The sequence below is a fragment of the Globicephala melas genome, chromosome 15, assembly GCF_963455315.2.
Source record: "Globicephala melas chromosome 15, mGloMel1.2, whole genome shotgun sequence".
Taxonomy (NCBI): Eukaryota; Metazoa; Chordata; class Mammalia; order Artiodactyla; family Delphinidae; genus Globicephala; species Globicephala melas.
The window spans coordinates 35,301,525-35,323,099 of record NC_083328.1 but is presented as its reverse complement, the minus strand read 5'-3'; the positions used below and the strand labels follow the sequence as shown (position 1 = coordinate 35,323,099).

At 40.9% G+C, this 21,575-nt stretch overlaps 1 protein-coding gene across 1 annotated transcript in view; it reads left to right on the top strand.

The window, feature by feature from the left end:
• The window catches only part of ZNF75A (zinc finger protein 75A), a 62,413-nt gene that overhangs the window by 24,210 nt on the left and 16,628 nt on the right, over positions 1-21,575 (top strand). The window lies entirely within an intron of this gene.

Below are 21,575 nucleotides of genomic sequence, written 5' to 3'. Positions count from 1 at the left end.
TGCAGCAATAGTAATACTCAAAAGGGAAATTTATGGCTGTAAATACCTATATTAAAAAAGAATAAATATCTCAAAGCAATAACTTTCTGTTTTAAGGGAAGAGCAAACTAAATGCAACAGCAGCCAAAGGAAGGAAATAATTAAGATTAGAATGGAATAGGGAATAGAAATAGAGAAGTGAAATGGAATGAAATAGAGAATAGAAAAACAATAGAGAATCAAACACACCAAAACTGGTTCTTTGAGAAGATTAAAAATATTGACAAAACTTAACTGACCAAGAGAGAAAGAGAGAAATCACAAATTACTAAAATCAGAAGTGAAAGTGAGGACATTCTTACTGCTTTTATAGAAATGAAAAGGATTATAAGAGAATACTATGAACAACTGTACACCAACAAATTAGTAACCTAGATGAAATGGAAAAATTCTTAGAAACACAAAACTGTAAAAACTGACTCAAGAAGAAACAGAAATGTAAATAGACCTATAACATGTAAAAAGAATTAGCCAGTAGTCAAAGACCTCCTAAGAAACAAAAGACCAGGACCCAATGACTTCACTGGTAAATTCTACCAAACAGTTAAAGAAAAATTAACACCAAACCTTCTCAGACTATTCCAAAAATAGAAGAGGAAGAACTGCTTCTGAACTCATTCTATGAGGTCAGCACTCCTGTGATAACAAAGCCAGACAAAGACATCACAAGACTACAGATTAATGTGCCATGTGAATGTAGATGTAAAAATCCTCAACAAAATACCAGAAAACTGAATTCAGCAGCTTATTAAAATGATTATACATCATGACCAGTGGTATTTATTCCAGGAAAAAAATAGTGGTTCAGTATATGAAAATCAGTCAATGTAATATAGCACATTAGTGGAATAAAGGACCAAAATCAAATGATCATCTCAATTGATGCAGAAAAAACTTTGACAAAATCTTACATCCTTTCTGATTAAAAAAACTCTCGTCAGGCTAGGAGTAGAAAGGTACTTCCTCAACATGGTAAGGGGCATTTATTAAAAAACCCACAGCTAACATCGTGGAAGACTTAATGACTTAATGGTGGAAGACTTAATGACTTAATGATGGAAGACTGAAAGCATTCCCCCTAAGATCAAGAATAAGATGAGAGGATGCTCACTTTGATCACTTCAATTCAACATTTTACTGGAAGTTCTAGACAGAGCAATTAGGCAATAAAAATAAATGAAAGACATGCAAATTGGAAAGGAAGAAATATCTCTATTCACAGATGAGATGATCTTATATATAGAAAATCGTAACGAATCAACAAATACCCAAGTATTAGAGTTGATAAATTCAGCCAAGTTGCACAGTTCAATATCAAGACATAAAAATCATCTGTGGTTCTATATATTAGCAAGGAACAATTTGAAAAGGAAATTTAAGAAAACAATTTCATTTATAATATTATCAAAAAGAATAAAATATTTAGGAATGAATTTGACCAAGAAGATACAATACTTGTATACAAACAAGTGTAAAACATTGCTGAAAGAAATTAAAGAAGACCAAAATGAATAGAAAGACATCCCGTGTTCATGGATTGGAAGAGTTTATATTGTTAAGATGGCCATACTTTCCAAAGGGATCTACAGATTCAATGCAATCCCTGTCAAAGTTCCAAATGTGTCCTTTACAGAAATTGAAAAGCTAATACTAAAATTAATATGGAATTGCAAACCCTGAATAGCCAAAACAATATTGAAAAAGAAGAACAAAGTTGGGGAGCTCACATTTCCCAGTTTCAAAAATTCCTACAAAGATATAGTAATCAAAACACAGAGATAGGACTTCCTTGGTGGTCCAGTGAGAAGGAATCCACATTCCCAATGCAGGAGACCCCGGGTTTGATCCCTGGTCAGGGAACTAGATCCCACATGCATGCCACAACTACGAGTTTGCATGCTACAACCACGAGTTCGCATGCCCCAACTAAGAGGATCCTGCATGCCTCAGCTAGACATGCCGAAGTGAGGGTCCCACGTGCCGCAGCTATGACTCAGTACAGCCTAAAATAAATAAATAAATAAATAAATAAATGTTTTTAAAGCCCCACAGAGATAGATATATAGATCAGCTGAATAGAACTGAGAGTCCAGGAATAAACCCATACATCTATGGTCAATTGATTTTTGACAAGAATGGTAAGACCATTCGATGTGGAAAGAATAGTACTGTCAACAAATGGTACTGAGAAGAATGGGTATGGACATGCAAATAATCAAATTGCAGCCTTACCTCACACTATATACAAAAATTAACTCAACATGAATAAAAGACCTAAATGTAAGAGCTAAAAATATACCTCTTAAAAGAAAACATATGGGTAAATCTTCATGACCTTGGATTTGGCAGTGGATTCTTAGATATGACACCAGAAACAAAAGCAAAAAAGAAAATATAGATAAACTGGACTCATCAAAATAAACAACTGTTGTATTTCAAAGGGCACTATTAAAAAAGTGAAAAGACAATTCAATTGCACATGAAATGATGCTCAACATCACTAGTCATTGGGGAAATATAAATCAAAACCCTAAAGAGAAATACATCTCACCCCCTAGAATTGCTATAATGTTTTTTTAAAAGGGACAACAATAATTGGTAAAGATGTAGAAAAATTGGTGAGATGTATAATCATTCTACGTTGCTGGTGAGAATATAAAATGATACGGCCTCTGTGGAAAACAGTTTGACAATTCCTCAAAAAGTTAAACATAGAATTACGATATGAACCAATAATTCCACTCCTACGTATATCCTTGAAAGAATTGAAAACGTGCTTTCAAACAAAAACTTGCAAGTGAATGTTCATAGGAACACTGTTCACAATAGCCAAAAGGTTTAAACCACCCAAGTGTTCATCAACTGATGAATGGAGGAACAAAATGTAGTATATCCATATAATGGGATATTATCAATTCATAAAAAGGAATTTAGTACAATGGGGATGAAGCTTGAAAACATTATGCTAAGTAAAGGAAGTCAGGCCCAAAAGGTCACATATGATTCCATATATATGAAATATCTGGAATAGGAAAATCCACAGAGACAGAAAGGAGATTAATGGTTGTCAGAGGATGGAGCAAGGGAGAATGGGGAGTAACTACTAAATGGGTAGAGGGTTTTCTTTGGGGATGATGAAAATGTTTTGGAAGCAGACAAAGGTAATGATTGAACAACCTTGTGAATATACTATAAACCACAGGATTGAACATTTTAAATGGTTAAAATTATGAATTTTGTTATGTGAATTTTATCTCAATAAAAATTTAAAAGGCACTCAAAACTTTCCCTAATTGATTTTGCTAATTGTAAAGAAATACATTCTTATTGTATTTAGCCAAACAATACAGAAGTCTATTTCAAAAGAAGTTAATCATTCTTCTTGGGGCAGGGACTATTGCTTGGCTGCTCAATACCTCTTCTCCATTTCTTTCTTACTAATACAACACTTGTATTATGGGGGCTGCCTGACATGATGTGATGTGATGTGATATAATAATTGTGACCAGCTAAAAACTACATTTTCCAGCCTCCTATGCAATTAGGTGTAGTTATATAACTGAATCCTCATCCATGAGATGTACGGGGAAGATATTTGGTGGGACTTCTAGGATAGCTTCCCAAACTAGGCGCAAACATCTCCTTCCACCTTCCGTGCACGAATGTGGCCATGTGGCTAGAGCACCTACCACCATCTTAGACCACAGGTGGCCTTGAGGATAGACGCCACTGTTAAGAATGGTGGAACAGGGGGAATTCCCTGGTAGTCCAGTGGGTAAGACTCTGTGCTCCTAATGCAGGGGGCCCGGGTTCGATCCCTGATTGGGGAACTAGGTCCCGCATGCGTGCCGCAACTGAGAAGTCCACATAACCGCAATTAAAAGATCCTGCATGCTGCAACAAAGATCCCGGTGCTGCAACTAAGACCTGGCGCAGCCAAAAATAAATAATAAATAACTAAATAATAAAAAAAGTGAAAAATAATAAGGCAACTTTCTTTTCTTTCTTTCTTTTTTTTTTTTTCGGTACGTGGGCTTCTCACTATTGTGGTCTCTTCCGCTGTGGAGCACAGGCTCCGGACACGCAGGCTCAGTGGCCATGGCTCACGGGCCCAGCCGCTCCGTGGCATGTGGGATCTTCCTGGGCCGGGGCACGAACCCGCGTTCCCTGCATCGGCAGGCGGACTCTCAATCTCTGTGCCACCAGGGAAGTTCAAGGCAACTTTCTTAAAAAAAAAAAAAAAGAATGGTGGAACAGGGACTTCCCTGGCAGTCCAGTGGTTAAGACTTCGCCTTCCAATGCAGGAGATGCAGGTTCGATCCCTGGTCAGGGAGCTAAGGTCCCACATGCCTTGTGACCAAAAAGCCAAAACATAAAGCATAATAAATTCAATGAAGACTTACAAAATGGTCCACATAGGGCTCCCCTGGTGGCGCAGTGGTTAAGAATCTGCCTGCCAATGCAGGGGACACGGGTTTGAGCCCTGGTCCGGGAAGATCCCACATGCCGAGCGGCAATTGAGCCCATGTGCCACAACTACTGAGTCTGCACTCTAGAGCCTGCGAGCCACAGCTACTGAGCCCGCATGCCACAACTACTGAGGCCCACGCGCCTAGAGCCCGTGCTCTGCAACTAGAGAAGCCACGACAATGAGAAGCCCGCGCACCGCAACGAAGAGTAGCCCCCGCTTGCTGCAACTAGAGAAAGCTCGGGCACAGCAACAAAGACCCAACACAGCCAAAAATAAATTAATTAATTAATTTTTAAAAACTGGTACACATCAAAAAAGAATCTTAAAAAAAAAAAGAATGGTGGAACAAAAAGGCACAAGGAACCTGAATTGGTGATTGTTGAGCTGCTGCCATGCTAGATCTTGATTGTCGATTTCTTATTTATTTATTTATCTATCTATTTGGCTGTGTCAGGTCTTAGTTGCAGCATGCAGGATCTTTGTTGCTGCGCAAGGGCTTCTCTCTAGTTTTGGTGTGCAGGCTCTAGAGTGCTCGGGCTTATCCCTCAGCCTGTGGGATCTTAGTTTCCCGACCAGGGATCGAACCTATGTTCCCTGCATTGGGAGGTGGATTCTTAACCACTGGACCACCAGGGAAGTCCCTGATTGTCTATTTCTGAACTTGCTTTTTGTGAAGGAAAAATAAATCGCCTATTTTCTTATAAAATAATTAATTTGGATCACTACCTCATACCGTATACAATAATGAACTCCAGAGAATTAAAAACTTACATATGAAAGATAAAACTATATGAAAAAATTGAAATGAAATATATTTGTAAATTTGGGATTAGGAAGAACTTCTTAAAAATCTTAAATGCACAAATCAATTTTAAGGCAGATAATGTATTAATTGGATTATATAAAAATTTAGGATTTCTGTTCAGAGGTTAGCATAGACTAGACTAGGGGGAAATATTTACAGTGTATGTACCTGGCAAAATTTATCTAGAGTATTCTAGGATCTACTACAAATCAGGAAACCACAGAAAAACTAAAATAAGAATGGGCAGAGGATATGAAAAGGCAGTTTATAGAAGGAGAAATAAGAATAGCCAACACATTTATTAAAAAATGTCCAATCTCGGGCTTCCCTGGTGGCGCAGTGGTTAAGAATCTACCTGCCAATGCAGGAGATACGGGTTCAAGTCCTGGTCTGGGAAGATCCTACATGCCACGGAGCAACTAAGCCCATGCAGCACAACTACTGAGCCTGAGCTCTAGAGCGCACAAGCCACAACTACTGAGCCTGCGTGCCACAACTAGTGAAGCCCATGTGCCTAGAGCCCACGCCCCACAACAAGAGAAGCCACCGAAATGAGAAGCCCACGCACTGCAACGAAGAGTAGCCCCTGCTCGCTGCAACTAGAGAAAAGACCACACACAGCAACGAAGACCCAATGCAGCCAAAAATAAATAAATAAATTTAAAAAATGTCCAATCTCACTAGTAATCACTTTAAATTAAAATCAAATTAATCTGAGATACCATTTTATACCCATCAGATTAGCGTAAATTAGAAAATTTGATTGTAGTAGGTATTAACTAGGTTGGGGCAGGGGGGCGCAGGATCAGAACCCTTCATTTATAGCTGTTGGGAGTGGTATACTGCTACAACCCTTTGAAAGAGTCTGGTAGTGCTTATGTATATATATCCCTGTTCCTCAGCATTCTCAATCATGTGTGTGTGTTTGTGTACACATATGTGCATACAATAGAGGCTCATGCAGGTCCATAAAGGGACCTGTGCACAAATGTTCACTGCAGCATTGTCTGTGGTTGTGGGAAATTAAGACAAGCTATACATTCATCCCTAGTGGAATGTACAAATAAAAGATGATAGATGCATATTCAGCATTGAAAACACTAAACTAAATATACACATAACAACATGGATATATCTTTTAAAATATAAGTAATAACACTGTGGGAAAAAAGGAGTTAAAGGGCTTCCCTGGTGGTGCAGTGGTTGAGAGTCCGCCTGCCGATGCAGGGGACATGGGTTCGTGCCCTGGTCCGGGAGGATTCCACATGCCGCAGAGTGGCTGGGCCCGTGAGCCATGGCCTCTGAGCTTGCGCGTCCGGAGCCTGTGCTCCGAAACGGGAGAGGCCGCAACAGTGAGAGGCCCGCATACCACAGAAAAAAAAAAAAAGTGTTAAAATGTAAGCAGAACAGGAGGTATAGCACAACAATATTGATGCAAATTTAAAACATTTACATATATAAAACAACATTACGTGTTCTACAAGGATTCAATACATACCAAAACACTTATATGTCAAACATATGAGACAGAGGAGGTGCCTATGAGAGTGGAGGGGAATGAGAGTGGGATTGGTAATAAAGTAGAAAAGTAAATAAAGTAATATTAAGTTAACTTAACAAAAGAGAAGTCTTGCAGAGACCTATGATCACATTTTGTACAGTATTCCAAGGTGACATATTTACTGAATTCCCCACTGACGGACATTGAGATTCTCCAGTTTTTTGTGATTGTGGACTTTATAGTCAAATAGACATAGTTTAAGCAGCTCTGCCATTTACTAACTAGTCCATGTGCCCTGGACAATTATCTACTATCTCTGAACAGTAAGTAGTGTGGTCATTGTGTTAATGTAAACTACTGAACAGAGCATCTGGCACACAAAACAAGCAGCCCCCAGTGCTTACGAGTGCGAGAGAATTGTTGGAGACAGGCCTATGGGGCAGAGAGCCCCACTGGGCAGGGGCCAGGCTCACCCCTGTACCCCACCAGCACCTGGGATACTGTCTACCCTTAGTGACCGTTCCTTGAATGAGGTGGTTTCTAAGTCAGCAGTTTTGGGGTAATTTATCTTACATGACATCTAATGACCTAATCAAGTTGCCAGTCACATTTTACATGTTTATTTAGCATCATTTGTAGGTGATTCCTCTTCACACAGAATGGTGTGAGTGTCTAAGTTTCAAGCCTCTTATCCTCTTATGTTAAGGCCAGAGATAGTGGGAATCCCCTTTTTTCTATTCCCCCCACAAATAAAACACTCAAAGACAAAAAAAGTTAGTATTTTTGACTCATCTCCCAGATGATGAGTCAAAAATACTAACTTCCTCATCAAAAAGAATAAAAGACCTAGGAATAAACTTAACCAAGGAGGTGAAAGACCTATACTCTGAAAACTATAAAATAAAGATGAAGTAAATTGAAGATGATACAAAAAAATGGAAAGACATCCTGTGTTCATGGATTGGAAGAAATAATATTGTTAAAATGTCCATACTACACAAAGCAATCTACCCTATTGCAGTCCCTGTCAGAATACCCGTGACATTTTTCACAGAACTGGAACAAATAATCCTGAAATTTATGTGGAACCACAAAAGACCCCAAATTGCCAAAGCAATCTTGAAATAAATGAACAAAGCTGGAAGTACCACATTCCCTGGGTTCAGACTCTACTAAAAAGCTACAGTAATTAGAACGGCATGGTACTGGCACAAAAACACATAGATCAATGGAACACAGTAGCTCAGAAATAAATCCAAGCACTGATGGTCAGTTAATCTATGACAAAGGAGGCAAGAATATACGATGGAGAAAAAACAGTTTCTTCAATAAATGGTGCTGGGAAAACTGGACTGCAACATGTAAAAAAATGAAATTAGAACATTTTCTCAAATCATTTACAAAAATGAACTCAAAGTGGATTAAAGACTTAAATGTAAGACCTGAAACCATAAAACTCCCAGAAGAGAACATAGGCAGCACACTCTTTGACATAAATCACGGCAGTATTTTTTTTAATTTGTCTCCTAAGGCAAAGGTAACAAAAACAAAAATAAATAAGTGGCACCTAATTAAATGTAAAAGCTTTTGCACAGCAAAGGAAACCATTGACAAAATGAAAAGAACCTACTGAATGGGAGAAAATATTTGCAAATTATATGACCAACAAGGAGTTAATGTCCAAAATATATAAACAGCTCATACATCTAAATTTTAAAAAAAAAAACCTAATTTAAAAATGGGCAGAAGAGGTCTTCCCTCGTGGTGCAGCGGTTAAGAATCTGCCTGCCAATGCAGGGGACACAGGTGCAAGCCCTGGTCCAGAAAGATCCCACATGGCGCGGTGCAACTAAGCCTGTGCACCACAACTATTGAGTCTGCGCTCTAGAGCCTGCGAGCCACAACTACTGAGCCTACATGCCACAACTACTGAAGCCCGCATGCCTGGAACCTGTGCTCCGCAACAAAAGAAGTCACCACAATGAGAAGTCCACGCACCGCAACAAAGACTAGACCCTGCTCGCCACAATTAGAGAAGGCCCGCGTGCAGCAACAAAGACCCAATGCCACCAAAAATAAACAAAAATAAAAAGAAATAAATTTATTTTAAAAATGGGCAAAAGACATGAATAGACATTTTTAAAAATTTGATATACACATAGCCAACAGACATATGAAAAGATGCTCAACATCGCTAATCATCAGAGAAATGCAAATCCAAAGTACAATGAGACAGGTGTGAGCACCTCATACCTGTCAGAATGGCTATTGTAAAAAAATAGTCTACAGGGAATTCCCTGGCGGTCCAGAAAACACTGCTGAGGGCACGGGTTCAGTCCCTGATCGGGGAATTAAGATCCCACAAGTCACGCAGAGCAGCCAAATTAAAAAAAAAAAAAAAAGTCTACAAATAACAAATATTGGCGAAGATGTGGAGAAAAGGGAACGCTACTACACTGTTGGTGGAAATGTAAATGGATGCAGCAACTATGGAAAACAGTATGGAGGTTCCTCAAAAAACTAAAAATAGAACTACCATATGATCCAGCAATTCCACTCATAGGTATATATCTGAAGAAAACGAAAACATTAATTTGAAGAGATACATGCACCCCAATGTTCACAGCAGCGTTATTTACAATGGCCATGATACAGAAGCAACCTAAGTGTCCATCAACAGATGAATGCATAAAGAAGATGTGGTATATTTTTACAATGCCATATTACTCAAACATAAAATAGAATGAAATTCTGCCACTTGCAACAATGTGGATGGACCTAGAGGCTATTATGCTTGGTGAAATAAATCAGACAATGACAAATCACTTAGATGTGGTATCTAAAAAATAAAATAAATGAATATATGAAAACAGAAACAGACTCACTGATATAGAGAACAAACTAGTGGTTACCAGTGGGGCTAAGGAAGGGGAAGGGGCAAGATAGGGGTAGGGAATTAAGAGATACAAACGACTATGTATAAAATAAATAAGTGGGACTTCTCTGCTGGCTCAGTGGTTAAGAATCCGCCTGACAGTGCAGGGGACACGGGTTCGCGCCCTGGTCCGGGAAGATCCCACATGCCGTGAAGCAACTAGGCCCATGTGCCACAACTACTGAAACCCGTGCACCTAGAGCCTGTGCTCCACAACAAAAAGAAGCCACCGCAATGAGAAGCCCGTGCACCGCAATGAAGAGTAGCCCCCGCTCGCTGCAACTAGAGAAAACCCGTGCGTAGCAATGGAGCCAAAAATACATAAAAAATAAATAAAAACAAGGTAACTTAAAAAAAGACACAGACCTACTAGAGAATGGACTTGAGGATATGGGGAGGGGGAAGGGTAAGCTGTGACAAAGCGAGAGAGGGGCATGGACATATATACACTACCAAACGTAAAATAGAGAACTAGTGGGAAGCAGCCGCATAGCACAGGGAGATCAGCTCGGTGCTTTGTGACTACTTAGAGGGGTGGGATAGGGAGGGTGGGAGGGAGGGAGATGCAAGACGGAAGAGATATGGGAACATATGTATATGTATAACTAATTCACTTTGTTATAAAGCAGAAACTAACACACCATTGTACAGCAATTATACTCCAATAAAGATGTTAAAAAAATAATTAAAAAAAATAAAAGATGGGGCTTCCATGGTGGCGCAGTGGTTGGGAGTCTGCCTGCCGTTGCAGGGGACACGGGTTCGTGCCCCGATGCGGGAGATCCCACATGCCGCGGAGCGGCTGGGCCCGTGAGCCATGGCCGGTGAGCCTGCGCGTCCATAGCCTGTGCTCCGTAGCGGGAGACGCCACAATAGTGAGAGGCCCGCGTACCGCAAAAAAAAGAAACGAAAATAAATAAGCAACAAGCATATATTGTACAGCGCGGGAAATACAGCCAATATTTTATAATAACTTTAAATGGAGTATAATCTATAAAAAATACTGAATCACTATATTGTACACCTGAAACTAACATAATATCAGCTATATGTAAATCAACTGTACTTCAAAAATATATGTAAATCAACTATACTTCAAAAAAATACTAACCTCCTCTACATAGAATGGTCTGTTTATGCCTCGTGAGAAAACGAACACTGTTTAACACTAAGCAAGTCATTTTATTCTCACTTTATGCTTGGTTTACTTGTCTACCAAGTAGGGATAAGGGATAAAATTTTTATCCTGACCCCCCCGTAAAAAAAAAGGCCCTTTTGTGTGCACATTCAAGTCCTAGGAACAGAATCCTCCAACAGAAAAGGGTCATAGCAGACTTAGGGACAGCCCAGTGCCCTTGGTCAGGCAAATCTCTAAACACGAAGTCTCTAATTCCTTTTTCTCTTGCCAAAGAATTTGCCAATATTTTATCATGCCAAAATCTCAGAATTTATAATCACAATTTCTCTTGCTTTTAATTTAAGCCTGTTTTTGCTTTTTCTAGGTAAGGAGAGCACCTGCTCTGCAAGCAGGAATCTTTGAAATCCCACCATATGGCAAAGACATTCTTTAATCACTTCTTAAATGAGCTAACATCTTGGCCATTTTCCATAGAACCTGTTTCCTCCTTCTCCCTCTTCTCTGAAAATCTGCACATGCTCCTTGTCTTTTTAAAAATGTCTGACAGGAGACTTCCTGGCTGTCCAGTGGTTAAGATTTTGCCTCCCAGTGCAGGGGGTGCGGGTTCGATCCCTGGTCGGGGAGCTAAGATCCTACATGCCTCGGAGCCAAAAAACAAAAAACATAAAACAGAAGCAATATTGTAACAGATTCAATAAAGACTTTTAAAATGGTCCACAACAGCAACAAAAAAATCTTTAAAAAAATGTAAGACCCTCCAATAAGGAATTTCCTAGGCAAGACAGGGCAGAAAGCTTCCTGGACCTAAAGTAGAGCACTCCCCTCTCCGGTTTTCCCTTACAAGACCCGCTGCAAACTGCCCTCAGCTTGCACAGAAATGTACCCTCGATGGAACATCATGCTTATCCAGCCTTTTCCAGTCTGAGTTTTTGGTGGTAAATTTTTATATGTATTTGATGTACTACCATGCATTTAGCTTTCTTTTAATTTTATAAAATACTATGCTCATTAGAATTACCCCCTTAGCCAGCCTGATAGTCCATGCATCCAGCATTCTTTTTCCAACAGTAGCATCAGAAATCAATTTAAGGGAGCTTGGTTGGATTCCCTGATGCAAACATCAAATGTAGAGGCCCCTTCAGACATCATAGATTCCCTTAATTTCCCTTTATGAATCTTAGGAGTAATAATTCCCGTAGATTTACTATGAACTATGTCATTTTTTCTTTTATTGATCCTATGTTTATCTCTTTTAAGATTCAAACTCCCACATCTCTAATTCTTTTTTTTTTTACATCTTTATTGGAGTATAATTGCTTTACAATGGTGTGTTAGTTTCGGCTTTATAACAAAGTGAATCAGTTATACACATACATATGTTCCCATATCTCTTCCCTCTTGCGTCTCCCTCCCTCCCACCCTCCCTATCCCACCCCTCTAGGTGGTCACAAAGCACCGAGCTGATCTCCCTGTGCTATGCGGCTGCTTCCCACTAGCTATCCATTTTACGTTTGGTAGTGTATATGTCCATGCCCCTCTCTCGCTTTGTCACAGCTTACCCTTCTCCCTCCCCATATCCTCAAGTACATTCTCTAGTAGGTCTGTGTCTTTTTTTTTTTTTTTTTTTTTTGCAGTACGCGAGCCTCTCACTGTTGTGGCCTCTCCCGTTGCGGAGCACAGGCTCCGGACGCGCAGGCTCAGCGGCCATGGCTCACGGGCCCAGCCGCTCCGCGGCATGTGGGATCCTCCCAGACTGGGGCACGAACCCACGTCCCCTGCATTGGCAGGAGGACTCTCAACCACTGCGCCACCAGGGAAGCCCAGGTCTGTGTCTTCATTCCTGTCTTACCCCTAGGTTCTTCATGACATTTTTTTTTCTTAGCTTCCATTTATATATATATATGTTAGCATACTGTATTTGTCTTTCTCTTTCTGACTTACTTCACTCTGTATGACAGACTCTAAGGCCATCCACCTCCATACAAATAGCTCAATTTCGTTTCTTTTTATGGCTGAGTAATATTCCATTGTATATATGTGCCACATCTTCTTTATCCATTCATCCGATGATGGACACTTAGGTTGTTTCCATCTCCTGGCTGTTGTAAATAGAGATGCAATGAACATTGTGGTACATGACTCTTTTTGAATTATGGTTTTCTCAGGGTATATGCCCAGTAGTGGGATTGCTGGGTCATATGGTAGTTCTATTTGTAGTTTTTTAAGGAACCTCCATACTGTTCTCCATAGTGGCTGTACCAATTCACATTCCCACCAGCAGTGCAAGAGGGTTCCCTTTTCTCCACACCCTCCCCAGCATTTATTGTTTCTAGATTTTTTGATGATGGCCTTTCTGACTGGTATGAGATGATATCTCATTGTAGTTTTGATTTGCATTTCTCTAATGATTAATGATATTGAGCATTCTTTCATGTGTTTGTTGGTAGTCTGTATATCTTCTTTGGAGAAATGTCTATTTAGGTCTTATGCCCATTTTTGGATTGGGTTGTTTGTTTTTTTGTTATTGAGCTGCATGAGCTGCTTGTAAATTTTGGAGATTAATCCTTTGTCAGTTGCTTCATTTGCAAATATTTTCTCCCATTCTGAGGGTTGTCTTTTGTTCTTGTTTATGGTTTCCTCTTCTGCGCAAAAGCTTTGAAGTTCATTAGGTTCCATTTGTTTATTTTTATTTCCATTTCTCTAGGAGGTGGGTCAAAAAGGATCTTGCTGTGATTTATGTCATAGAGTGTTCTGCCTATGTTTTTCTCAAAGAGTTTGATAGTTTCTGGCCTTACATTTAGGTCTTTAATCCATTTTGAGCTTATTTTTGTGTATGGTGTTAGGGAGTGATCTAATCTCATACTTTTACATGTACCTGTCCAGTTTCCCCAGCACCACTTATTGAAGAGGCTGTCCTTTCTCCACTGTACATTCCTGCCTCCTTTATCAAAGATAAGGTGACCATATGTGCGTGGGTTTATCTCTGGGCTTTCTATCCTGTTCCATTGAGCTATATTTCTGTTTTTGTGCCAGTACCATACTGTCTTGATTACTGTAGCTTTGTAGTATAGTCTGAAGTCAGGGAGCCTGATTCCTCCAGCTCCGTTTTTCTTTCTCAAGATTGCTTTGGTTATTCGGGGTCTTTTGTGTTTCCATACAAATTGTGAAATTTTTTGTTCTAGTTCTGTGAAAAAATGCCAGTGGTAGTTTGATAGGGATTGCACTGAATCTGTAGATTGCTTTGGGTAATAGAGTCATTTTCACAATGTTGATTCTTCCAATCCAAGAACATGGTATATCTCTCCATCTATTTGTATCATCTTTAATTTCTTTCATCAGTGTCTTATAATTTTCTGCATACAGGTCTTTTGTCTCCTTAGGTAGGTTTGTTCCTAGATATTTTATTCTTTTTGTTGCAATGGTAAATGGGAGTGTTTTCTTGATTTCACTTTCATATTTTTCATCATTAGTGTATAGGAATGCCAGAGATTTCTGTGCATTAATTTTGTATCCTACTACTTTACCAAATTCATTGATTAGCTCTAGTAGTTTTCTGGTAGCATCTTTAGGATTCTTTATGTATGGTATCATGTCATCTGCAAACAGTGACAGCTTTACTTCTTTTCTGATTTGGATTCCTTTTATTTCCTTTTCTTCTCTGATTGCTGTGGCTAAAACTTCCAAAACTATGTTGAATAAGAGTGGTGAGAGTGGGCAACCTTGTCTTGTTCCTGACCTTAGTGGAAATGCTTTCAGTTTTTCACCATTGAGGATGATGTTGGCTGTGGGTTTGTCATATATGGCCTTTATTATGTTGAGCAAATTCCCTCTATGCCTACTTTTCTGCAGGGTTTTTATCATAAATGAGTGTTGAATTTTGTCAAAAGCTTTCTCTGCATCTATTGAGATGATCATATGGTTTTTCTCCTTCAATTTGTTAATATGGTGTATCATGTTGATTGATTTGCATATATTGAAGAATCCTTGCATCCCTGGAATAAACCCCACTTGATCATGGTGTATGATCATTTTAATGTGCTGTTGGATTCTGTTTGCTAGTGTTTTGTTGAGGATTTTTGCATCTATGTTCATCAGTGATATTGGCCTGTAGCTTTCTTTCTTTGTGACATCCTTGTCTGGTTTTGGTATCAGGGTGATGGTGGCCTCGTAGAATGAGTTTGGAAGTGTTCCTCCCTCTGCTATATTTTGGAAGAGTTTGAGAAGGATAGGTGTTAGCTCTTCTCTAAATGTTTGATAGAATTCTCCTGTGAAGCCATCTGGTCCCGGGCTTTTGTTTGTTGGAAGAATTTAAATCACAGTTTCAATTTTAGTGCTTATGATTTGTCTGTTCATATTTTCTATTTCTTCCTGATTCAGTCTTGGCAGGTTGTGCATTTCTAAGAATTTGTCCATTTCTTCCAGGCTGTCCACTTTATTGGCATAGAGTTGCTTGTAGTAATCTCTCATGATCTTTTGTATTTCTGCAGTGTCAGTTGTTACTTCTCCCTTTTCATTTCTAATTCTATTGATTTGAGTCTTCTCCCTTTTTTTCTTGATGAGTCTGGCTAATGGTTTATCAATTTTATTTATCTTCTCAAAGAACCAGCTTTTAGTTTTATTGATCTTTGCTATCGTTTCCTTCATTTCTTTTTCATTTATTTCTGATCTGATTTTTATGATTTCTTTCCTTCTGCTAACTTTGGGGTTTTTTTGTTCTTCTTTCTCTAATTTCTTTAGGTGCAAGGTTAGGTTGTTTATTCGAGATGTTTCCTGTTTCTTAAGGTAGGATTGTATTGCTATAAACTTCCCTCTTAGAACTGCTTTTGGTGCATCCCATAGGTTTTGGGTCGTCGTGTCTCCATTGTCATTTGTTTCTAGGTATTTTTTGATTTCCTCTTTGATGTCTTCAGTGATCACTTCGTTATTAAGTAGTGTATTGTTTAGCCTCCATGTGTTTGTATTTTTTACAGATCTTTTCCTGTAATTGATATCTAGTCTCATAGCGTTGTGGTCGGAAAAGATACTTGATACAATTTCAATTTTCTTAAATTTACCAAGGCTTGATTTGTGACCCAAGATATGATCTATCCTGGAGAATGTTCCATGAGCACTTGAGAAAAATGTGTATTCTGTTGTTTTTGGATGGAATGTCCTATAAATATCAATTAAGTCCATCTTGTTTAATGTATCATTTAAAGTTTGTGTTTCCTTATTTATTTTCATTTTGGATCATCTGTCCATGGGTGAAAGTGGGGTGTTAAAGTCCCCTACTATGAATGTGTTACTGTCGATTTCCCCTTTTATGGCTGTTAGTATTTGCCTTATGTATTGAGGTGCTCCTATGTTGGGTGCATAAATATTTACAATTGTTATATCTTCTTCTTGGATCGATCCCTTGATCATTATGTAGTGTCCTTCTTTGTCTCTTCTAATAGTGTTTATTTTAAAGTCTATTTTGTCTGATATGAGAATTGCTACTCCAGCTTTCTTTTGGTTTCCATTTGCATGGAATATCTTTTTCCATCCCCTTACTGTCAATCTGTATGTGTCTCTAGGTCTGAAGTGGGTCTCTTGTAGACAGCATATATATGGGTTTTGTTTTTGTATCCATTCAGCCAGTCTGTTTCTTTTGGTGGGAGCATTTAATCCATTTACATTTAAGGTAATTATCGATATGTATGTTCCTATTCCCATTTTCTTAATTGTTTTGGATTTTTTATTGTAGGTCTTTTCCTTCTCTTGTGTTTCTTGCCTAGAGAAGTTCCTTTAGCATTTGTTGTAAAGCTGGTTTGGTGGTGCTGAACTCTCTCAGCTTTTGCTTGTCTGTAAAGGTTTTAATTTCTCCATCAAATCTGAATGAGATCCTTGCTGGGTAAAGTAATGTTGGTTGTAGGTTTTTCTCCTTCATCACTTAAATATGTCCTGCCGTCCCTTCTGGCTTGCAGAGTTTCTGCTGAAAGATCAGCTGTTAACCTTATGGGGATTCCCTTGTGTGTTATTTGTTGTTTTTCCCTTGCTGCTTTTAATATGTTTTCTTTGTATTTAATTTTTTACAGTTTGATTAATATGTGTCTTGTTGTGTTTCTCCTTGGATTTATCCTGTATGGACTCTCTGTGCTTCCTGGACTTGATTAACTTTTTCCTTTCCCATATTAGGGAAGTTTTCAACTATAATCTCTTCAAATATTTTCTCAGTCCCTTTCTTTTTCTCTTCTTCTTCTGGAACCCCTATAATTCGAATGTTGGTGTGTTTAATGTTGTCTCAGAGGTCTCTGAGACTGTCCTCAGTTCTTTTCATTCTTTTTTCTTTATTCTGCTCTGCAGTAGTTATTTCCACTATTTTATCTTCCAGGTCACTTATCCATTCTTCTGCCTCAGTTATTCTGCTATTGATCCCATCTAGAGTTTTTTGTGTTTTTTTTGCGGTACGCGGGCCTCTCACTGTTGTGGCCTCTCCCGTTGCGGAGCACAGGCTCCGGACGTGCAGGCCCAGTGGCCATGGCTCACGGGCCTAGCCGCTCCGCGGCATGTGGGATCTTCCCGGACCGGGGCACGAACCCGTGTCCCCTGCATCGGCAGGTGGACTCTCAACCACTGTGCCACCAGGGAAGCCCAAGAAAAAGATTTCTTTAAAAAGAAAAAAAAAATGGACAGGCAGAACGCTAGGACAAATGATAAAAGCAAAGCTATACAGACAAAATCACACACAGAAGCATACACATACACACTCACAAAGAGAAAAAGGGGGAAAAAAAATATATATATATATCGCTGCTCCCAAAGTCCACCTCCTCAATTTCGGATGATTCGTTGTCTATTCAGGTATTCCACAGATGCAGGGTACATCAAGGTGATTGTGGAGATTTAATCCACTGCTCCTGAGGCTGCTGGGAGAGATTTCCCTTTCTCTTCTTTGTTTGCACAGCTCCCAGGGCTCAGCTTTGGATTTGGCCCCGCCTCTGCGTGTAGGTCTCTGGAGGGTGTCTGTTCTTCGCTCAGACAGGACGAGGTTAAAGGAGCAGCTGACTCTGGGACTCTGGCTCACTCAGGCCGGGGTGGGAGGGAGGGGTGCGGATGCGGGGCGAGCCCGCGGCGGCAGAGGCTGGTGTGATGTTGCACCAGCCCAAGGCTCGCCGTGTGTTCTCCCATTCTCCCGGGGAAGTTGTCCCTGGATCCCGGGACCCTGGCAGTGGCGGGCTGCACAGGCTCCCCGGAAGGGAGGTGTGGAGAGTGACCTGTGCTCGCACACAGGCTTCTTGGTGGCGGCAGCAGCAGCCTTAGCGTCTCATGCCCGTCTCTGGGGCCCGCGCTGTTAGCCGCGGCTCGCACCCGTCTCTGGAGCTCCTTTAAGCAGCACTCTTAATCCCCTCTTCTCGCGTACCAGGAAACAAAGAGGGAAGAAAAAGTCTCTTGCCTCTTCTGCAGGTCCAGACCTTTTCCCGGACTCCCTTCCGGCTAGCCGTGGGGCACTAACCCCTTCAGTCTGTGTTCACGCCGCCAGTCCTCTCCCTGCGCTCTGACGGAAGCCTGAGCCTCAGCTCCCAGCCCCGCCCACCCCGGCGGGTGAGCAAACAAGCCTCTCGGGCTGGTGAGCGCCGGTCAGCAGCGATCCTCTGTGCGGGAATCTCCCCGTTTTGCCCTCCGCACCTCTGTTGCTGTGCTCTCCTCCACGGCTCCGATGCTTCCCCCCTCCGCCCCCCGCAGTCTCCGCCTGCGAAGGGGCTTCCTAGTGTGTGGAACCCTTTCCTCCTTCACAGCTCCCTTCCACTGGTGCAGGTCCCGTCCCTATTCTTTTGTCTCTGTTTGTTCTTTTTTCTTTTGCCCTACCCAGGTACGTGGGGAGTTTCTTGCCGTTTGGGAGGTCTGAGGTCTTCTGCCAGCGTTCAGTAGGTGTTCTGTAGGAGTTGTTCCACATGTAGATGTATTTCTGGTGTATCTGTGGGGAGGAAGGTGATCTCCACGTCTTACTCTTGCACCGTCTTCCCGATTCCCACATCTCTAATTCTTGAATTCTAAGATTCGGGGGTAGAACTCCTGTTCACCCCATCAAATACTTGAAATCCACCTTAGACTTCAACCTTCTAGGCAAATTTTGTTCTGTTATGTGGCTCTTGCCTGCCATACTGCCACAATGTTTACACTGAAAACCTTATCTCCAGTTCTGACCAAGTCATCATGAAAAGGTTAACTTAGACCTTAGATGCAAGATAGGCACAAACTGAGCTCTCAGGAATATGACTGTCAACTGTCTCCCACATAAATGAAGTATTTTAAAATAAAACATATATAAAAACTTCCCTGCCAGGGTCAGGAATTCAGGATTAGGTTTATTTATTTGTTTTTATTTTGTATGATTCCCTTTCCTTTTATTACTCAGGCTAATATTAAAGCAAGACTTGAATTCTGAGAACTTGCACCCACATATGGGGAGTGCTGACAGCTCAGGAGCAGTTTCCATGACAGGAGAAAGCCAACTCCAAATTCCATATTTGCTGTGGCTAATCCATGAGTGGCCAATTGAGAATTGTGGTAAAATTTAGGGGAGGAATGGGCAGAAATCTGGGCGAAGGTGGGTAATTACCACACCCAGGATTATCTTTAAGAAGCAGGTCTTGGCTGCTCTTCTCAATATCCTGAAAGTTCGAAACAAATTTACGGACAGGCCAAGATGGGAACCATCTATGTATACATGAGTGATTCCTAAAAATCTTTCTGTAGCCAAACAAACTCCATCTGGGTGCTCCTAAATTGCACCATACATGGCGCATCCTCTGAGTTCAGTATTGTCCTTTCTAGGCTCCTCTTAAAATGCAAATAGTGCCGGATCAATTTAACATTCCAGATTACAAGAGAGCTAGGAACCAAGTGGAGAGACCTTTTAAGGGTGGAAAACATCCTGAAGAGCAGTCAAGTTGCTGAATTCAAACTTGAAGTTATATTCATGTTTGCTTGGGAGTTTCTGAGTGCCTGGGGTCAACAGTCTCCCACTATATACACTTTCCTTTTTCTGTGCTGACTGGTATGCATAGAGTGGGGACCGAAAGAGTCCCCAGCTGAGCAGACACAAAGCATCAGCCACCCAGAGACCAGACAACTTATGGAAGAAGATGGGCCATGTCTGTCTGTGTTTCTTTCCCCTAGGGGTACAAGAGGACAGGCACTTCTAGGAGGAGGTAGTGAGATGGATACCAGGAATAACAGAAATATGAGCTTCCAGATTGGTACCTCAGTTCCTCAGCTCCCTTAAGTCCTAAATGAAAAGAATAAGCAGTCACCGCTTCTTCTTTTTTAATTAATTAATTTATTTTTGGCTGCATTGGGGCTTTGTCTAGTTGTGGCGAGCGGGGGCTACTCTTCCATTGTGGCACGGGCTTCTCATTGTGGTGGCTTCTCTTGTTGCGGAGCACGGGCTCCAGGCGCGCAGGCTTCACTAGCTGTGGCTCGCGGGCTCTAGAGTGCAGGTTCAGTAGTTGTGGCGCATGGCCTTAGTTGCTCTGCGGCATGTGGGATCTTCCCAGACCAGGGCTCGAACCCGTGTTCTCAGCATTGGCAGGTGGATTCTTAACCACTGTGCCACCAGGGAAGCCCTAAGTAGTCACCTCTTCTCAAGGTATTCGATAGAGGTATGAAGGAGGGTAGAAAAGTGCTCTGAAATCTTTATCATCCCTGACTCAAAAGAAGGACTACCTTGTTGACATAAAGAAACAGACAATTAGAAAAGATTTCCTGCCTGACATCTGGGTGGGATATAGCATTAGGATCTCCAGTATATTTGCTGCTTATTGATGAAAACGACAGTTCTCAGGGTCTTCAGCCAAGAGGTGTAGCCAAGTGGTCCCTGTCTAGAGCACCAGAACCAGATAAGCACACATGCACACTTCCCTTGAGTAGAAACTCCCATCAAGCCTGCTATTTGGGCGTGGCAGCCAGGGTTCCTGTGGGACATGTCATGATCCAGAGGAAGAGCAGAGCATTTACTCCCAGTCTTCAGCTTCCAGATGAGGACAGCTGACCCAAGACTATTTTTGTTTTCTTCTCAGATGCTTTTATTTATTTATTTATTTATTTTTAAATTCTGACTTCCTTGCAGTTAGGAAGTCAGAATTTCTTTTTTAAAAAAATTAATTAATTAATTAATTAATTGATTTTGAGCTGTGTTGGGTCTTCGTTTCTGTGAGAGGGCTTTCTCTAGTTGTGGCAAGCGGGGGCCACTCTTCATCGCGATGCGCGGGCCTCTCACTATTGCGGCCTCTCTTGCTGCGGAGCACAGGCTCCAGACGCACAGGCTCAGTAGTTGTGGCTCACGGGCCTAGTTGCTCCGCGGCATGTGGGATCTTCCCAGACCAGGGCTTGAAGCCGCGTCCCTTGCATTAGCAGGCAGATTCTCAACCACTGCGCCACCAGGGAAGCCCAGATCCTTTTATTTATTAGCCAAAGAAGGGGGATGGGCTTTGGTTTGTGATCTTCAGTAAAGCCTAGGTCTTGCCCCATGAAGGGAGATGGTAATTGGCCCATTATTAACAAGAGGTAATTTTTGTTTATGAGATGTTAAGAATTACTCCATGGTTTAGAGGTGGGCATAGTGGTCATATACCTCAAACTTTCGGGGATCCCCTCTGAAATCTTCTATTTTCCTTTTCTAATTATGGGTATCCTGTAACTGATTTAACTCCTTTTGGGGTAGAC